The sequence below is a fragment of the Triticum dicoccoides genome, chromosome 7B (assembly GCF_002162155.2).
Source record: "Triticum dicoccoides isolate Atlit2015 ecotype Zavitan chromosome 7B, WEW_v2.0, whole genome shotgun sequence".
Taxonomy (NCBI): domain Eukaryota; kingdom Viridiplantae; phylum Streptophyta; class Magnoliopsida; order Poales; family Poaceae; genus Triticum; species Triticum dicoccoides.
In genome coordinates, this window is record NC_041393.1 from 131,741,373 (window position 1) to 131,758,656 (window position 17,284).

The window sequence follows — 17,284 nt, forward strand, 5'->3', positions numbered from 1 at the left end:
TCTACATTTTAGGACGGTGGGGTTTGTGCGCTTACTCTATATCATGTTTGTGCAAATCCCGTATTGTCAACAATCCACCAAAAAGGGGGAGATTGTAAGGGCATATTTATCCCCAAGACGTTTTGGTGATTGATGACAATGCGTTTGTGGACTAATCGTGTGTGTTAAGTTCTTTCAGAGATTCATCCATTGGCACGAGACGATTTTCTCCCCTCGGTGTGTCTTTCAAGACGGTGTAGCTCCTTCGTCTCTCTGTTGGTGGACTAGTTTCATAGGAGTCACCGTACTATCAAGAGGGGATCCGCTTTGGTAAGGCTAGGGTGGAATCAACACGTACACATCTGTTTCACACCCAATGTCTTCCTTCCCGCTTCGATGGAGCAGCTCTTCCCTCCGTGTTCCTGCCCTGACCTACCCCAGCGGTAGTACCGCGGTCTTCTGCGGTAGTACCGCCGAAGCACTCTAGCGGTAGTACCGCTCCTGGAGCGGTAGTACCGCTCCCCAGCGGTAGTACCACTCCCCCGAGCGGTAGTACCGCTTGAGGTCTTCGGCCGTAGTACCGCAGCAGTTCCGCACTAGTACCGCTTCGATTCTCGACCGATGTTTTTCGTGTCGGGTTTTACGGTACTAGGTGCGGTAGTAGGGGCGGTAGTACCACTCCAAGCGGTAGTGCCGCGCCTACTCCCACGGTAGTACCGCTCTGGGGCTGGGTCTCTGATCTCCTCGCCAGAGCGGCAGTACCGCTGGGTGAGAGCGGTAGTACCGCCCTAAGAGGTAGTACCGGCCTGCCCAAGCGGTAGTACCGCTCTGTGCGTGGCTGCTCAGTGGGGTAACGGTTGGTTTTGTTCCCCCACTATATAAAGGTGTCTTCTTCCTCCAAGTTGACCTACCTCTTTCCTCCAAAGCTCCATTGTTGCTCCAAGCTCCATTTTCACCCGATCTCTCTCCCTAGCCAATCAAACTTGTTGATTTGCTCGGGATTGGTTGAGAAGGCCCAAATCTCCACTTCCACCAAGAGAAATTTGATCCCCCCCCACTTATCCCTAGCGGATCTTGTTACTCTTGGGTGTTGAGCACCCTAGACGGTTGAGGTCACCCCGAAGCCATACTCCATTGTGGTGAAGCTTCATGGTGTTGTTGGGAGCCTCCAAGTGTTGTGGAGATAGCCCCAATCTTGTTTGTAAAGGTTCGGTCGCCGCCTTCAAGGGCATCAATAGTGGAATCACGGCATCTCGCATTGTGTGAGGGCGTGAGGAGATTACGGTGGCCCTAGTGGCTTCTTGGGGAGCATTGTGCCTCCACACCGCTCTAACAGAGACGTACTTCCCCTTAAAAGGAAGGAACTCCGGTAACACATCCTCGTCTCCACCGGCTCCACTCTTGGTTATTTCGTGCCTTTACTTTTGCAAGCTTACTTCTGTTGCATCTATTGCTTGCTTGTGTGCTAGGTGTCTTTGCATCATATAGGTTGTTCACGTAGTTGCACATCTAGACAACCTATTTCATTGCAAGATTTAAATTGTTAAAGAAAAGCTTAAAAATTGTTAGTTGCCTATTCACCGCCCCCCCTCTAGTCAACCATATCGATCCTTTCACTATGTTTTTCAACAGATAATCCCGAATGATTGTGTGCCTCATCTGATGTATACGCACGGTAGCCATCATATTTTGAATATACAACCAGGTCTTCCTACGAATCTGAACTGTCCATACCGGGTTTCTAAAAGAAGTGGAGACATGACAATCAAAGAATGGAAAAAATGTATGGACAGTCGTAAGGAGCTTCTTGGATGCAAAAGGCAGTGAAGCGCAAGAATTGGAGACAGGATGATCTCCATTATTCATAATGGAGAGTCAGGGTCTATATTATTTTATGCTATTTTACCTTAAGGGTGTTTAGGTCCTACCTGATACTGATGATCATGTGCTAAGAACAATTATGTAGGGTTGGGTTCGATGACTATGAGGATGATGATCGTATGACTTATTGTTAATAACGAGTAGAAGTTATACATGATTAGTAGGACTTGTTATTATATATGATGATGTATGACGCGAGCATGCATGAGTTATTATATCAGCGGGTGAAATGAACATAGCAGCAGCGTTGGTAAACCAAGGACGAAGATATAAGAGAGGACACCTCTCTCTATTAGCTAGCTAATAACAACCTAAAAATAACCCCCAAAACCCCTAAAGTGGCCACTTTTTTAAAAAGAAAAAGAAAAACATCGCCTTTTGGTCCCGGTTGGTGCCACCAACCGGGACCAAAGGCCCCCCTGCCTGGGCTCGGCGCACCGGCCACGTGGAGGCCCATCTGTCCCGGTTCGTGTTTGAACCGGGACTAAAGGTGGGAGGTATTAGTAACGACCCATTAGTCCTGGTTCATGAACCGGGACTAAAGGCCCTTACGAACCGGGACAAATGCCCCCTTTTCTACTAGTGACATATCTGAACTGCCAGGCTTGCCTTCCACGCAAAGGAGAGTCCCATCCGGACACGAGACAAAGCCTTCAATCTTGTATCTTCATAGTCCAACAGTCCGGCCAAAGTATATAGTCCAGCTGTCCGGATACCCCCTAATCCAGGACTCCCTCAGATGGCAATGGAGCGTGGAAGCAGGACCGGTTGAGGGAATTCTTTTGGCCGATGGATATTGATCACATTCTGAAAATAAGAACTTCGCCTCGCCAGAGAGATGATTTCTTGGCATGGTACCCGGAAAAGAGTGGGGGGTTTACGGTGAGAAGTGCCTACAAGTTGGCTACATGTGATCATAATGCTGCCGCTGCTAATGGTGCGTCGAGTGCTGCACCAGAGGGTAACTGAGCAGGGTGGAACTACGTTTGGCGGTCCAGGGTACCGCAGAAAATGAAGATCCATGTGTGGAGATGTGTGACAGGAACGTTGGCAACACAGAGTTATAAAGCCTTCCGACACTTGGCGACGCGCTCAACCTGTATGCTTTGCAGGGTGGAGGAGGAGGATTCATTCCATGCAATGATAACTTGCCCTCATGCGAGAATGCTCTGGACAAATATGTGTCTCCGTTGGCCACTTCCAGATGATGATCTCCTTATCCATGATGGGAGGGATTGGCTAATTTCACTGCTGTCGAAATGCTCGTCGGACGTCCAGGATATGCTGATTATGTTTTTCTGGCGGACTTGGCAGCTTCGTAATGATTTGACACACAGGAAGGAGGTGCCTCCTGTGCGAGCCACTGTCGAATTTTTGGACAGTTACTACAAGTCTATAAGGCTCGCTGCGCGTTACCCTACGGAGGAGATCATCAAAGGAAAGATGTCGGCCTCGGCGGTGGCGTTGCCAGTCCCAAGGGTCAAGTCGCCGGCGGATCCCTAGCCGGCGCCGCCGCTTGGCAGGCTGGCGCTGTCAGTCGACGGTTCCTTTCTGCAGGAGGATGGCTCTGCGGGCGTCGGTCTGGTGCTCCGGAACGACAGAGGCGAGATCCTAATGGCAGCCTACCGGTTCATCTTCTATTGCAATGACCCACTTGAGGTGGAATTGCATGCGATCATGCAGGAGATGGCCCTAGCATTACAACATTCTGATTTACCGGTGGTGGTTCAAACGGACTCCTCTGAAGCATTGTCTAGCTTGACAAATGATGCTCTTCTTCGCTCGGTGTCGGTGTCAAAACCGGCGGATCTCAGGTAGGGGGTCCCGAACTGTGCGTCTAGGCGGATGGTAACAGGAGACAAGGGACACGATGTTTTACCCAGGTTCGGGCCCTCTTGTTGGAGGTAAAACCCTACATCCTGCTTGATTGATATTGATATTGTGGATGTTTACAAGAGTGGATCTACCACGAGATCAAGGAGGCTAAACCCTAGAAGCTAGCCTATGGTATGATTGTAATGGTTGTTGTTGTGTCCTACGGACTAGAGCCATCCGGTTTATATAGACACCGGAGAGGGCTAGGGTTACATAGAGTCGGTTACAATGGTAGGAGATCTACGTGTCCGTATCGCCAAGCTTGCCTTCCACGCCAAGGAAAGTCCCATCCGGAAACGGGACGAAGTCTTCAATCTTGTATCTTCATAGTCTTGGAGTCCGGTCGATGATGATAGTCCGGCCGATGATAGTTTGGCTGATGATGGTAGTCCGGCTATCCGGACACCCCCTAATCCAGGACTCCCTCAGTAGCCCCTGAACCAGGCTTCAATGACGATAAGTCCGGCGCGTATATTGCTTGGCATTGCAAGGCGGGTTCCTCCTCCGAATGATAGAAGATTGTGAACACCAGGATAGTGTCCGGCTCTGCAAAATAAATTCCACATTCCACCGTAGAGAGAATAATATATACACAAGTTCAATCTGCTGACATTTTTTGCGGCATAACGTCACGCCACTACCAAGCCATTACTTGAATCGTTTTTTACTCTACCACCTCAGCGCATTTAGTGAAGCGGTTTCCTTGGCACGTCTTGTCGAAGCAGAGATCGTGTTCCCCCTTAATCCAGGATTCTCATCAATACGGACATGGGTAACCCAACCGCGCCATTGATGGTGACGCTTGGGGGATAAGCGAGTTTTACCAGGCCGGTGGGGGACGCGTAGACTTCGCCCGCCCATATAAGGGATAAGGATTCACCTTTTCACCTACGCCTTCCTCCTCCTTTGCTTATCCATCTCCGCGCACTCGAGCTCCAGCGCCCAAGCCCGCACATCTCGTCTCAACCTTCCCCAGTCATGTCTGGAGCGGGAGGCAAGTGGATGACCTCCTCCGTTACGAAGGAGCACATCGAAAGACTGCGCAGCGCCGGCTACCTGTCCGGCGACATCGCGCACCGGCTGCCCGACGAGTGGAAGCTCATCCCCACCCCCCAGGCCCCATGAGAGGGTCGTTTTTCTTCCCCACTTCCTCCGCGGACTGGGCTTTCCACTTCACCCCTTTGTCCGGGGGCTCATGTTCTACTACGGCCTGGATTTCCATGATCTGGCGCCGAACTTCATCCTCAACATCTCGGCGTTTATCGTCGTGTGCGAGGCCTTCCTCTGCATCCGGCCCCACTTCGGCTTGTGGCTTAAGACCTTCAATGTCAAGCCGAAGGTAGTGAAGGGCACTCAAGCGGAGTGCAGAGACGCCATGTTGGGCAAGATGCCCAACGTCCTTTGGTTCGAAGGGGCCTTCGTGGAATCCGTCAAGGGGTGGCAATCGGGGTGGTTCTATATCACCGAGCCGCGCGACCCTACGTGGGCGGCGGCCCTCGAGTTCAGATCTGGTATCCCCACGCAGCTCACCTCCTGGAAAGAGAAGGGCTTGCTGTGGGGTAGTTCGGAGGAGCTGACGGGACTCCAAGCCTGTATCCAGAAGCTGGTGAAGAAGCTCAGGCTGGTTAACGTGGTCCAAGTCATGCTCGTCCGCCGGATTCTCCCATGCCAAGAGCGGGCATTCAATCTGTGGGAGTTTAATCCGGAACAGCACCAGGCGCTGAGCGGGCTCTTCGACACGACGTACGAAGGCGCCTGGAGGGTGCTGTTCAAGGGCGCCGAAGCCCCCGCATCCGCGACTGAAGATCGCGGATTTCGCTCGCAGCGCCAAGCCGACGAGGTAAGTGATTCTACCCCTTTACAGGACACTTGCTTTTCATAGTTTGACTCTATGCGGGTTTTAATTTCCCCTTTTTCTTTGATAGGACTGGATGAGGAAGGCGGAGCAGATTATCTGCCCGGCTCCTATGCCAGAAAACCCAGTAGATGCCCATCTAACGAGGCTGCTGGTTCCGGCACCGTACGTGGTGCCGGAGAAGAAGGCCAAGAAGGAGGCCACGGGTGCTCAAAAGAGTTCCCGTTTTCAGGTGTCCGATGACTCCGGGGCGGACTCCTCCCCCGAAAACGAGGAGGAGAAAGAGGACTCTCTCCCAGAGGAGGGAGAGAGGAAGAGGAAGGCTTCCCCAACAGGGGAGGCCGAAGGGTCCAAGAGGGGAAGGACTATTCCCCCGGACAGCTCCGCCAACATCATCGTTGGCGAGGAAGAATGGCCTTCAAGGGCCAGGCCTCCGGCGAGATCGTAAGTATCCGGATTCCTGAATGATTTATAATTTCTTTTTCTGTGTCACATAGTGTCATTCTGATGCCGCATGCTGCCTGTAGTCCGGCCAATGATGATCTCGCCGCTTCATCGAGCGGGTCGTTGACTCCGTCGGATGTAGACTCCATCCCGACCGCCTCCACCCCTCGCGACACCGAGGACGCCGAGGTGGGATCCCAAGAAGGAACCCATCAGGGGGAGGCTCCGGAGGCACCACAAGGCGGCCTCCCGGACTTTGCGCCAGACTCCACATCCGAACCCGCAGTGGTTCCGAGTCCGGCCGATGGCCCCTTCGCACGAAGGGCAAGACCATGATGCCGGCAGCTTCCGTCCAACCGGAGGCGCCGGACAATTTGTTGGAGGCGCTGCAAAGCGCTTCCATCGAGGAAGAACACCGCACTATTATGAGTGCGGTGATTCAGAAGGTACAGCTTGCCAAGAGCGGGCTGACCGAAGCCTGCAGTAGCCTTCTATCAGGCTTTCAGGTAAGAAGTTAAAAATATGCAATGTAATACCGCATAGACAGTAGCCCCTGATGCTCGGTTCGGTGTTCGGAAAGAAAAGCCGGACTAAGGATCTGAAAAAAAAAGAAGATATAAGCAGGGTTGCTAAAAAATTATGTCAATATGGGTTGCAGGCTGCGCTGCTGACCTCTGCCGCACTGACTGCGAAGGTCGGTGCTTTGAAGCAGGAGCTCGAGCGGTCCGAGCAAGAGCTCGGCCACGCCAAGAAGCAGCTCCAGGACAAAGAAGGTGAGTAACACCACTTTGAACTTGTACCTTACAGAAAAGGATTTAGGTTGCAACAAAAAATAACAAGGATAACATGGGTACTGCAGGGGCCACGAACGAGGTGGCGACCCTGAAGGAGGCCGTGTCCGCGGCCGAACACAATGCGGCTGCGGAACGGGCAGAGCGAGAAAAGCAGGAGGCGCGGGTGGCGGTGGTTCGGCAAGAGCTCCAGGCTCTCATGGAAAAGCATGAGAGTTTGGAGCGTGACTCAAAGACTCGAGAGTCCGAGCTTGCCTCGGCTCTCGAAAGTGCCAAAACTGCCAAGGCCGATGCCCATAAGTCCCTTCAGGAGATTGAGTTGGTGAGGAAGATAGCGGCGGGTAAGGCATTTTTCATGCAAAGCAAGCATGTGAATGTAAATTACGTGTTACTTACCCGAATTCGGAGCTCTCTAGGGGCGTTTGCAGATCTGCCTCGCAGCGTGTCTGATGCCGCCGCATTCTACCGAGCCGAGAGGGGAGCTCAACGGAGAAGGTCTTCTGGTCTCAGTATGCTGAGGTCGGCCATCCGGTGCCCCCTAGCGACCAGCTGAAGCAGCTGGTCGAGCTCCACAAGGTGGCCGAGCAGGCCATGAAAGGCCTCATAGTCCGGCTGTGGCCTGGAGAGGCCATGCCTGGGAGCTATTTCGGCCTCGTGCGACGGTTAGTGGATGCGTGCCCCTGGGTGGAGGTTATCAAGCGCTCCGCCTATATTGAAGGTGCTCGTCGGGCCCTTGCCCGCGCAAAGGTGCATTGGGGCAAGCTGGATGCGGAGAAGCTAATCACTGACGCGCCACCAGCGGGCAAGGAATATCGTACGCCCGAGATGTACTATAAGACTGTCCTGAAGGGTGCCCGCAAGATTGCGGATGAGTGCCCCAGGGATGTAATTATTGAGTAAATTCGCAATGTGTTGTCCTGTGCGCTGAAAACTTTGTTCATATGCGCTAAGCAACGCTTGTTAATTTAAAATATTACCTTCTGTGCGGCTGTTTATTAAATCTGAGATATGGCAAGTCGTCGGCTTCAGCCCCCATGCCACGAGTGCTGGGGTGTTCGGGATAAACTTGAGCACTCTTGTTCCCATTTTTTGGTCCATCTAGGGAGGCGCTCAACACAACGAACAAGGCAACCGGACTTATAGTGCTTGAACACTCTCACTTAGCCATAGAATTCTATAATTTTAAATTTCGGCGAAGCCCCTAGTATTCAGAAGACCGAATTCGGGGCGCTATCCACGCCTTCATCGGACATTATCCGGTACTTCGCTCGAAGCGGCGTAGGTCTTTAAGGACCCGAAAAGACCTCTCGAACAGTGACCAGTCTCTCGCCTTATCATGAAAGTCAGTTTTAGCTTTCTCCACTGAGGCGTTAACCCGGCTCAACCGGGGCGCAATCGCAGTGGTTCTCCCAGTGCTACCTTAGCCGATAGAACGGAACGTAAGGTGCCAAACTTGGGAGCCGGGCAAACCCAACTATTGACCCAAGACATGATTCGGAGCCGATTCATATAATGCTATAAGTTCGGGGTGCCGCACTTGTGAAAGTGTTCGGACTTTATCACACCATAATGCGGGGAACATAAGCCCCTGGTGTATTTGGCCGTACCAAAATGTACGGATGCAACATGTCGTAAATGAACATATATATATATATATAAGGTAATGCAATTATGGGCAAAAAGTGCTGCATTTTATTCGAGAAGATCTGCTATGAGTGCGGAATGATACAAATAGTGCGGAAAGAAAGGGATTGGACGAATTAAAGGCGTCTCCCTCCAGGGGTAGGCCGCGTAATGGTGTATTTAACAAATTTAATGCTCGTAATGGAGACCACCTGAGTGTTCGTTGCAACCTTTGTCCCTCCCTGGCTGTTGCATCATGAGTTCGGCAGGTTCGCCGCCGGACAGAGTTCTGTATAAAAAAGAGAGAAATAAAAGATAAAAAGAGCGACACACTTAGGAGCCCCTGGTGTGGTCGAACCGCACTCTGGGTCTGTTGTGGTTGTGCCTCTCCCCCTATGCCCATGGTATCTTCAGGGCGTAATTATGTACGCGGAGAGTTTGTCTTACAATTGTGCGAGGGCTGGGATTGAGGCCGCATTGCTACGCGTGCTCGGAACGTGCCAGGTGGTCTTGGTTGATGTTGCTCCGGGCGTGTTTGGCCGTGTCCGGTCGTTTAACGGCCGGACTCGAAAATTGCCTTAAAAGGCTGCTCTGTACTTCTGCCGCGAGAGCCGCTGTATGTTCCTCCGTTCGGAGGGAGCATTCCGTGTTTCCATTGACCGTGGTGACTCCACGAGGGCCTGGCATCTTGAGCTTAAGGTATGCATAATGCGGCACCGCGTTGAATTTTGTGAACGCGGTTCGTCCGAGCAGAGCGTGATAGCCACTGCAGAATGGGACTATGTCGAAGATTAACTCGTCGCTTCGGAAATTATCCGGGGATCCGAAGACCACTTCCAGTGTAACTGAGCCTGTACAACTGGGCTCGACACCTGGTATGACGGCTTTGAAGGTTGTCTTTGTAGGTTTAATCCTTGAAGGGTCTATGCCCATCTTGCGCACTGTATCCTGATAAAGCAGGTTCAGGCTACTGCCGCCGTCCATCAAGACTCTCGTGAGGTGAAATCCATCGACGATTGGGTCTAAGACCAATGCGGCGAATCCGCCATGGCGGATACTGGTCGGATGGTCTCTTCGATCGAAAGTGATCGGGCAAGAGGACCATGGGTTGAATTTTGGGGTGATTGGCTCCATCACGTATACGTCCCTTAGTGCACGCTTCTGCTCCCTCTTGGGTATATGCGTTGCGTATATCATGTTTACCGTCCGAACTTGAGGGGAGAATCCCTTTTGTCCTCTATTGTTCGGCGGCCGGGTCTCTTCCTCGTCATCGCTGTGTAGCCCCTTGTCACTGTTTTTGGCGATTAATTTGCCTGCCTGCTTGAATACCCAACAATCTCTGTTGGTGTGGTTAGCTGGCTTTTCGGGGGTTCCATGCATTTGACAGGAGCGGTCGAGTATTCGGTCCAAATTGGACGGGTCCGGAGTGGTTCTATTGAATGGCTTCTTCCGTTGACCGGGCTTGGAGCCTCGGAATCCGGCGTTGACTGTCGTATCCTCATTGTTGTCGTCGTTAATGCGGCGTTTGTTTTTGTTTTGATGCGACCTGCCATTGCGGTCCTTGGTATCCGGACTGCCAGCATTTTTGCTGAGGTTGTTGCTGTGAGCTAGCCAGCTATCCTCTCCCGCACAGAAGCGGGTCATGAGTGATGTGAGGGCTGCCATGGATTTCGGCTTTTCCTGTCCTAGGTGCCGGGCCAGCCACTCGTCGCGGATGTTATGTTTGAAGGCAGCGAGGGCCTCTGCATCCGGACAGTCGATGATTTGATTTTTCTTTGTTAAGAACCGTGTCCAGAATTGCCTGGCCGATTCGTCTGGCTGCTGGATTATGTGGCTTAGGTCATCTGCGTCCGATGGTCGCACATACGTGCCCTGGAAATTGTCGAGGAATGCGGCTTCCAGGTCTTCCCAGCATCCAATTGACTCTGCGGGCAGGCTGTTAAGCCAATGCCGAGCTGGTCCTTTAAGCTTGAGCGGGAGATATTTGATGGCGTGAAGATCGTCGCCGCGGGCCATATGTATATGAAGGAGATAATCCTCAATCCAAACCGCAGGGTCTGTTGTGCCATCGTAGGATTCGATATTAACGGGTTTAAACTCTTCAGGGATTTGATGATCCATTACTTCGTCAGTGAAGCATAATGGGTGCACGGCGCCTCTGTATTGAGCAATATCGCGACGTAGCTCGAGAGAGCGTTGTCTGCTGTGTTCGGCCCGGCCGGAGTAGTTGTATCCGGCGCGACGGTATTCGTCGTGGGTCTTGGGGCGCCCACGTGATCCATAGATAGATCTGGATTGTCTTGCCTTGTCCTCCAATATATCCCGCAAGTCCGGCGCGTTCCCCCGTGGCTTCATGCTTTTTGAGCGATGCCGGGGTACGGTTTTGGTGGAGGGCTTGCACGCCTCTCTGTCGCGGCCACGAGGTGGTCGGTCTGCCGTATTGTGCGCTGGTGATGTAGGTTTGTACGCTTCCTCCTCTAGTCAGGGGAGCAACTTGCTTTTTGGGTAACTTTTGGAGGGGCGTTCGAGTTCATACTCTTCGGCCGCGAGGACCTCGGTCCATCTGTCGGCCAGTAGGTCTTGATCAGCTTGAAGTTGTTGCTGATTTTTCTTTAGGTTGTTTGCCGTGGCCATTAGCCTGCGTCTGAAACGCTCTTGTTCGACGGGATCCTCAGGCACGACGAATTCGTCGTCGTCGAGTCTTGCCTCGTCTCCGGAGGGAGGTAAGTAATTATCATCCTCGACCTCTTCGTCTGCCGCCCTCTCGTGAGGGCTTGCTTCTGCCTCCTCCTGCGCTGGATCATGCTGGAGGGGGTTGTCTTCGGCACTTTTTGGGGTGTTATTATCTCCTGTGCCGGAATCTCCATTCTTGCTATGGCGGGATTTAGAGCGGCGCCGCTGACGTCGGCGCTTGGGCTGTTTCTTTAAGGAATCAGCCTCCGTTGCTTCTTCGTCGTCCCCATCTTTTGGGGTGTCCATCATGTATATGTCGTATGACGAGGTGGTCTTCCAGTGTCCTGTAGGCACTGGTTCTTGATAGTCTCCCGGATCGTCGTCCATACCATCGATGTCTTCGGAGTCGTAGTCGAGTACGTCGGTTAGATCGTCGACGGTGGCTACGAAGTGGGTGGTGGGTGGGTTCTGAATTTCTTCGTCGTCCGCATCCCAACCATCTTGGCCGTAGTTCGGCCAGGGCTCTCCGGATAGCGAGAGACGCTTCAGCGAATTTAAGATATCGCCGAAGGGTGAGTGCTGAAAGATGTCCGCAGCGGTGAATTCCATGATCGGCGCCCAATCGGATTCGACTGGCAGGGGCGCAGGAGGTTCGGAGTCCGGCAGAGAGTCCGGCACCTCGGAGTCATGAGCTTTATGCGGGACAAGGTAAGTGTTCGGCTCCATCGCCGTAGAAGTTGCAGCTCCCGAGGCGGTGTCCAGCCATCCGTCCTCGATCTGAGCGATCGGCTCCGGACTATGGGTCGGAGCGGATTCGTGTGCGACCTCCAAGGTGTTGTCCGGCGGCAGAGTTAGGTCATGCCCATCGTGACAGCGCGGCACGCTCGGCTGTGGCTCAGATCCATCGAAGATCAAGTCCCCGCGGATATCGGCCGTGAAGTTTAGGCTTCCAAACCTGACCTGACGGCCAGGGGCGTAGCTTTCGATCTGCTCCAGATGGCCAAGTGAGTTGGCCCGCAGTGCGAAGCCGCCGAATACGAAGATCTGTCCGGGGAGAAAAGTCTCACCCAGGACTGCTTCGTTGTCGATTGAAGAGGCCATCAAGCCTATCGGTGACGACACAGAGGAACTCTCAATGAAAGCACCAATGTCGGTGTCAAAACCGACGGATCTCAGGTAGGGGGTCCCAAACTGTGCGTCTAGGCGGATGGTAACAGGACACAAGGGACACGATGTTTTACCCAGGTTCGGGCCCTCTTGATGGAGGTAAAACCCTACGTCCTGCTTGATTGATATTGATATTGTGGATGTTTACAAGAGTGGATCTACCACGAGATCAAGGAGGCTAAACCCTAGAAGCTAGCCTATGGTATGATTGTAATGGTTGTTGTTGTGTCCTACGGACTAGAGTCATCCGGTTTATATAGACACCGGAGAGGGCTAGGGTTACATAGAGTCGGTTACAATGGTAGGAGATCTACGTATCTGTATCGCCAAGCTTGCCTTCCACGCCAAGGAAAGTCCCATCCGGACACGGGACGAAGTCTTCAATCTTGTATCTTCATAGTCTTGGAGTCCGGTCGATGATGATAGTCCGGCCGATGATAGTTCGGCTGATGATGGTAGTCCGGCTATCCGGACACCCCCTAATCCAGGACTCCCTCACTCGGCTTATGGACAGATCATCCTGAAGATCAAGTCACTCTTAGATAATAGGAAGTTTTTTTCTCAAAACATTAGTAGACTTCAAAATAGAGTTGCCGATCGGTTGGCTAAGTATAGCCGCACCGAGCGTGCCACGGCTATTTGGCTTGGCTCGGTTCCACCTTGTATCAAGGATTTGTGGCCTCTCGACTGTAACTTTATACCTATGCAATAAACTCCCTTTAACCCCGCAAGAAAAAAAAAACTAGCTAGTGTGGACCTGTCTTTTTCCGAACGAGAACGGTGGTGTCGCCGGTGTGAAAACAACTCAACAGTGGAAGTTCCCGTACATGTCAAAGCAACAGCATTTTTACGGTGTCAACTGTGCACCGACTCAGCCTTGTGGTGCCAGCGCGCCATCTCGTCCACGCACTCGCCACCAGGTACACACGCATGCATATATCGGATAGCCTCACTGCTCAGGTGCTCAAGGTGTCAACCTGCAATGGAGATCAGGACGACGATACGTATGCATGGGGCCGAGCACCACCGTCTTCTAGCTTCTGAGCCTGACACTTTTATCGTGCTGCAGGGGGGTGAAACACTGCCAATGGTTATACTAGTCGTCGTTAGGAAAACCAAACAAGTGTACCGACTTGAATGAGTTCCCACGTATTTCAGGCACGGACTTGACTCGTTTTCCTTTCTTTTTCTCGATGCAACATTCCGCAAGGACGGTATGGCTACATGTGACACGTCGTAGTTACGCCGTCAGTACGGCGTACATGTGAACGTTTCCTTGCCCGAACCAGACGCGTACGCTGGCCGGTGTGGACCGGCCGTGGAAAAAATACAGGGGTTTCCCATGCATCCCACGTTGGCCCGAGGTCCAGTGTCAAACATCAACCGTGCTCCCTGCATGTCTGGTCTCGGCACTGCCTAACTTCAAGTGGTACCCCCTCAGCTCATCCTTTTGACTCCTCAGTCCTCACATGCCAGCCACAGATAAAGCCAAATTCCCACATGCACGACGCTACTCCTAAGCTCAAGTGTGCTGCTATCACCAGCCACAGGCCAGGGCCATGCATGCAGTGACCAAAATATCTACTAAGAAAACAATTTCAAGCTACAAAACTGACAACGGATTAACCCCAAGGGTATCATGCACGCACGCACGAGAAAATGTATGTTTACGTCGAATTATGTACGGTAGCGGCAACCAGTGGGTCAATTTGACAGCGCACTGTTCCCGCATGACATGAGAACATAACACACCGCACATGCCATTGGCCACCCTGCAGGATTTATCGATCAGCCCGTAAAGGAAAATGCTCCCATTCGATCCGTGATGGATGTATTTTCGCAGCCGTACGGCCATATGCATTTCTCAAAATTCTGAACCTACCAAACAATTCGTACGTACTACTATATCACTAGTTCCGTTTTGAGGGGAACAAAGGACGAGGTGCTGGCGAACCACTCTTTTATCGGCTTCTGACTTTACCCTGCCGGACGGACGCGCTTTGGTGAGTGATGATCCCAAAGCATCTCGTTTCACATTGCATCTCTGCTCTGCCGGCGAAGCGCTTAGTTGGCAACCACTTTGACACTCTTATCATAGAGACTCCCATGAACTGAGAGAGAATGCGCGTGCAAAGGCTTCCTAGATTGCAATTTAAAAACCCCATAACATCTTGCCATGGCCAAACGATCGGTTCCATGCCTCGTATTCTCCCTTCCCTGCATGCATGCAAACAAATGGCCGCGAATTATTGACCGAGCTGAGCACCAGCCAGAGTGACCAAGCAAAGATCAATCTTATAACATGGCAGATGAACAGGGCCATTCTATCCGTGGACGATAATTCTATGCCCGGTGTATGCAGCCATGCATGGCGGAGCAGAGCAAAGCATCGGCCGGCCACAAGAGGAACTAGCAGACCCAAGAATAATCCAACGCCGTATTGAACATCTGCCTAACCGTCTACCAAGCAGGAAATTCGACGGCTAGCCTAATGGGCAGGTGAATCCCCACAGATTTCACCATCACTTTCGCCAAACTCTCGAGAGATGGAAGGGCACCGTGGTGACTCGGCAACCCGCGACAGAAGCGAAAGCGAACGCCGCTTAATCAATCAACAACTGAACCGCGAGGGGAGACCGGCCGAGCACACACCTGGCCGCCAGGAGAGCTCCCGTCGGCCGTCGTCCACGTCGTGTTTAGGCTAGCCGGAGACGGGAAGGAAAGAGGAGGAGTTAAGGGCGCTGTGCCCCGCGAAAGCTGCCCTGCTCGTGGAAAAGGAGGGAAGGACTTCACTTCAGCTCGTTATCGCCACCGGACTCGACAGGGACGGGTGGTTACGCCGGTGCGATCAGCTGGTGCTCCGGCACTATGCAGCGGCCGAGATGGACAAGACCTGAGACCGGGAGAGACAAGCAATGGTAGATGTTTCCAAGGGCAGATGACAAGCGTTATTAGCAGATTCATGCATGAACACAACTGCCCACGTCGGTTGTGATGCTTGTGGATCGTTCATTTGTTGGTTGTTTGGTAGGTCGTGTCACTTCTTCCCTTCATTGACCCTGTTAGCTTCCTTGTATCATGCATGTGACCTAGAGTAAGTATACTTGACTGCTCGGGATCAACTAAAAATAATTCGAAATGTCAAACACGAGCAAACTGGAGCAGCACTAGCAGACAGTAGCAGCTACGGAATGTCAGAATATATGCCCTGACCCGGCCCTGGTCCACTCAGTGCCTAACAAAATGCACTAAAAAAATACTATCATTACACAAGAAAAACTGTACTAAAACTGCCAACAGCCGGCCGTGAGACCAAGCAAAGTAATCAAAGGAATCGGCGGCGACGTTTTTAAAATTCGGATGAAATCATGACACGTCGCACCGACGCACACTGCGGCAGGTCAAAGCGTGGAGTGCTGTTTAGCTATGCAGAAGTGAGTATGGTACCAAATTAATAGAGGATTAACTATGACTACTACTAGTATTAGCTCCTTTTTAAGCTTACATATGCCCTGCATTAGGCTCCTTTTGCTTAACTAATTGTACAGCGACCGAAGAGCAGCAGGAGGAGGAGGAGGGGAGGCAAGAGAAGTGCGCTTGAGAAAAGGAAGGTTCATGTCATGCGGCAGGTTTGGTGCGGACCATCGGAATCCGGGGTGTACGCGTCCCTAGCCACCTACGGCCACCAAACTGCATATCATACTGTTACGACTATACGAAACCAAATGACGCCGGGAACAATATCTACACGGTCGATCGAGGAAGAAGCGTCGGAGTCATCGCGGCCGGAGCGCCGTCGCCATCCGAGCGCCGGCCCATCGATACGTCGGTCGAGCAACCATGCACGTGGATGTGGGGCTGGCTGGGCTCGGTGAGTGAAGAAGGTGCCTGCCTCGTGTTTTCAAATCGCTTTGTGCCGCCGCGCGCACGGGCACCGCGGGGGCAAGTACAACGAGAGTGCGCGGCGGCGCGCGTCCCGTGCGTTCGCACGTCAGAACCATGCGGACGTACGTATGGACCGAAATTCGACGCGGGATTACGAGAATGGTGCGTTTTGGTTCTCATATCCTGACTGACTTATAAATGCACTTGTTCACCGTTCGACGTCGTGAAGGATCGTCCCGTTTGGTTGCAACAGGTTGAGGGTCCTTTATTTGAAACGGAAATAAAATGTTTGTCAAATCTCATTAGTTAAGAATTAGGGTCTGTCTAGGACACATCTAGATGTGACATAATTTATGTCACATCTAGGCAGATGTCCATTTTGTTTGTGGTCTAATTTTTGTTGTCCTAGTTTTTTTTTGTTTCTTGTTGTTGCATTATGTATTTGTGGGAGCTTAGATGTGACATCACTAAAAGACATCTAGATGTGAATTAGACAAAGTGTAAGAATAATATTGAGCTAAAGAAAAAAAAAACAGGGGGTTAAAGTTAACGTAGAGGTAGAGAGCATGGCTATGCAAGCAAAATTTAGTGACAGAAACATCAATTGCTATATTCTTTTTCACTTGCACAATGCCTAGCTGGTCGGCTTGGAAAGTCTTTTCTAGAGTAGCCATGACATTCACATTAAACAATAACCGAGTTACAAGAACATCGTTAGAAGATCTAGGGTCACATCATTGTCGAAGAGGCTTTTAGGGCCGAAGAACATGCCCACAGCGAGCGGCAGAGCACGAATCGATGTGACGCCGCGCTAGCCTAATGCGTCGCACCGCTCCAACGAGTGGATCCTTCCTCTACAAACCACCATTCCTGCTCCAGGAACACCTATTCGCCATGGCTATAGGAGTCGCCACAACATGCAACAACATTCAGCAACGAACATAAAAACTAAATTCATTTCCCCAAGAGAACGACTAGTACATGAAACCACCGGCTCTTCGTCGACGCCATGGAGAGCATCTCCGTGGTGAGGAAGAATTAGAGACAAAATTATTCTACGTGTAGTTCTCACCACCCCGCCGCCACCAAACGAAACAACCATTATACTTGT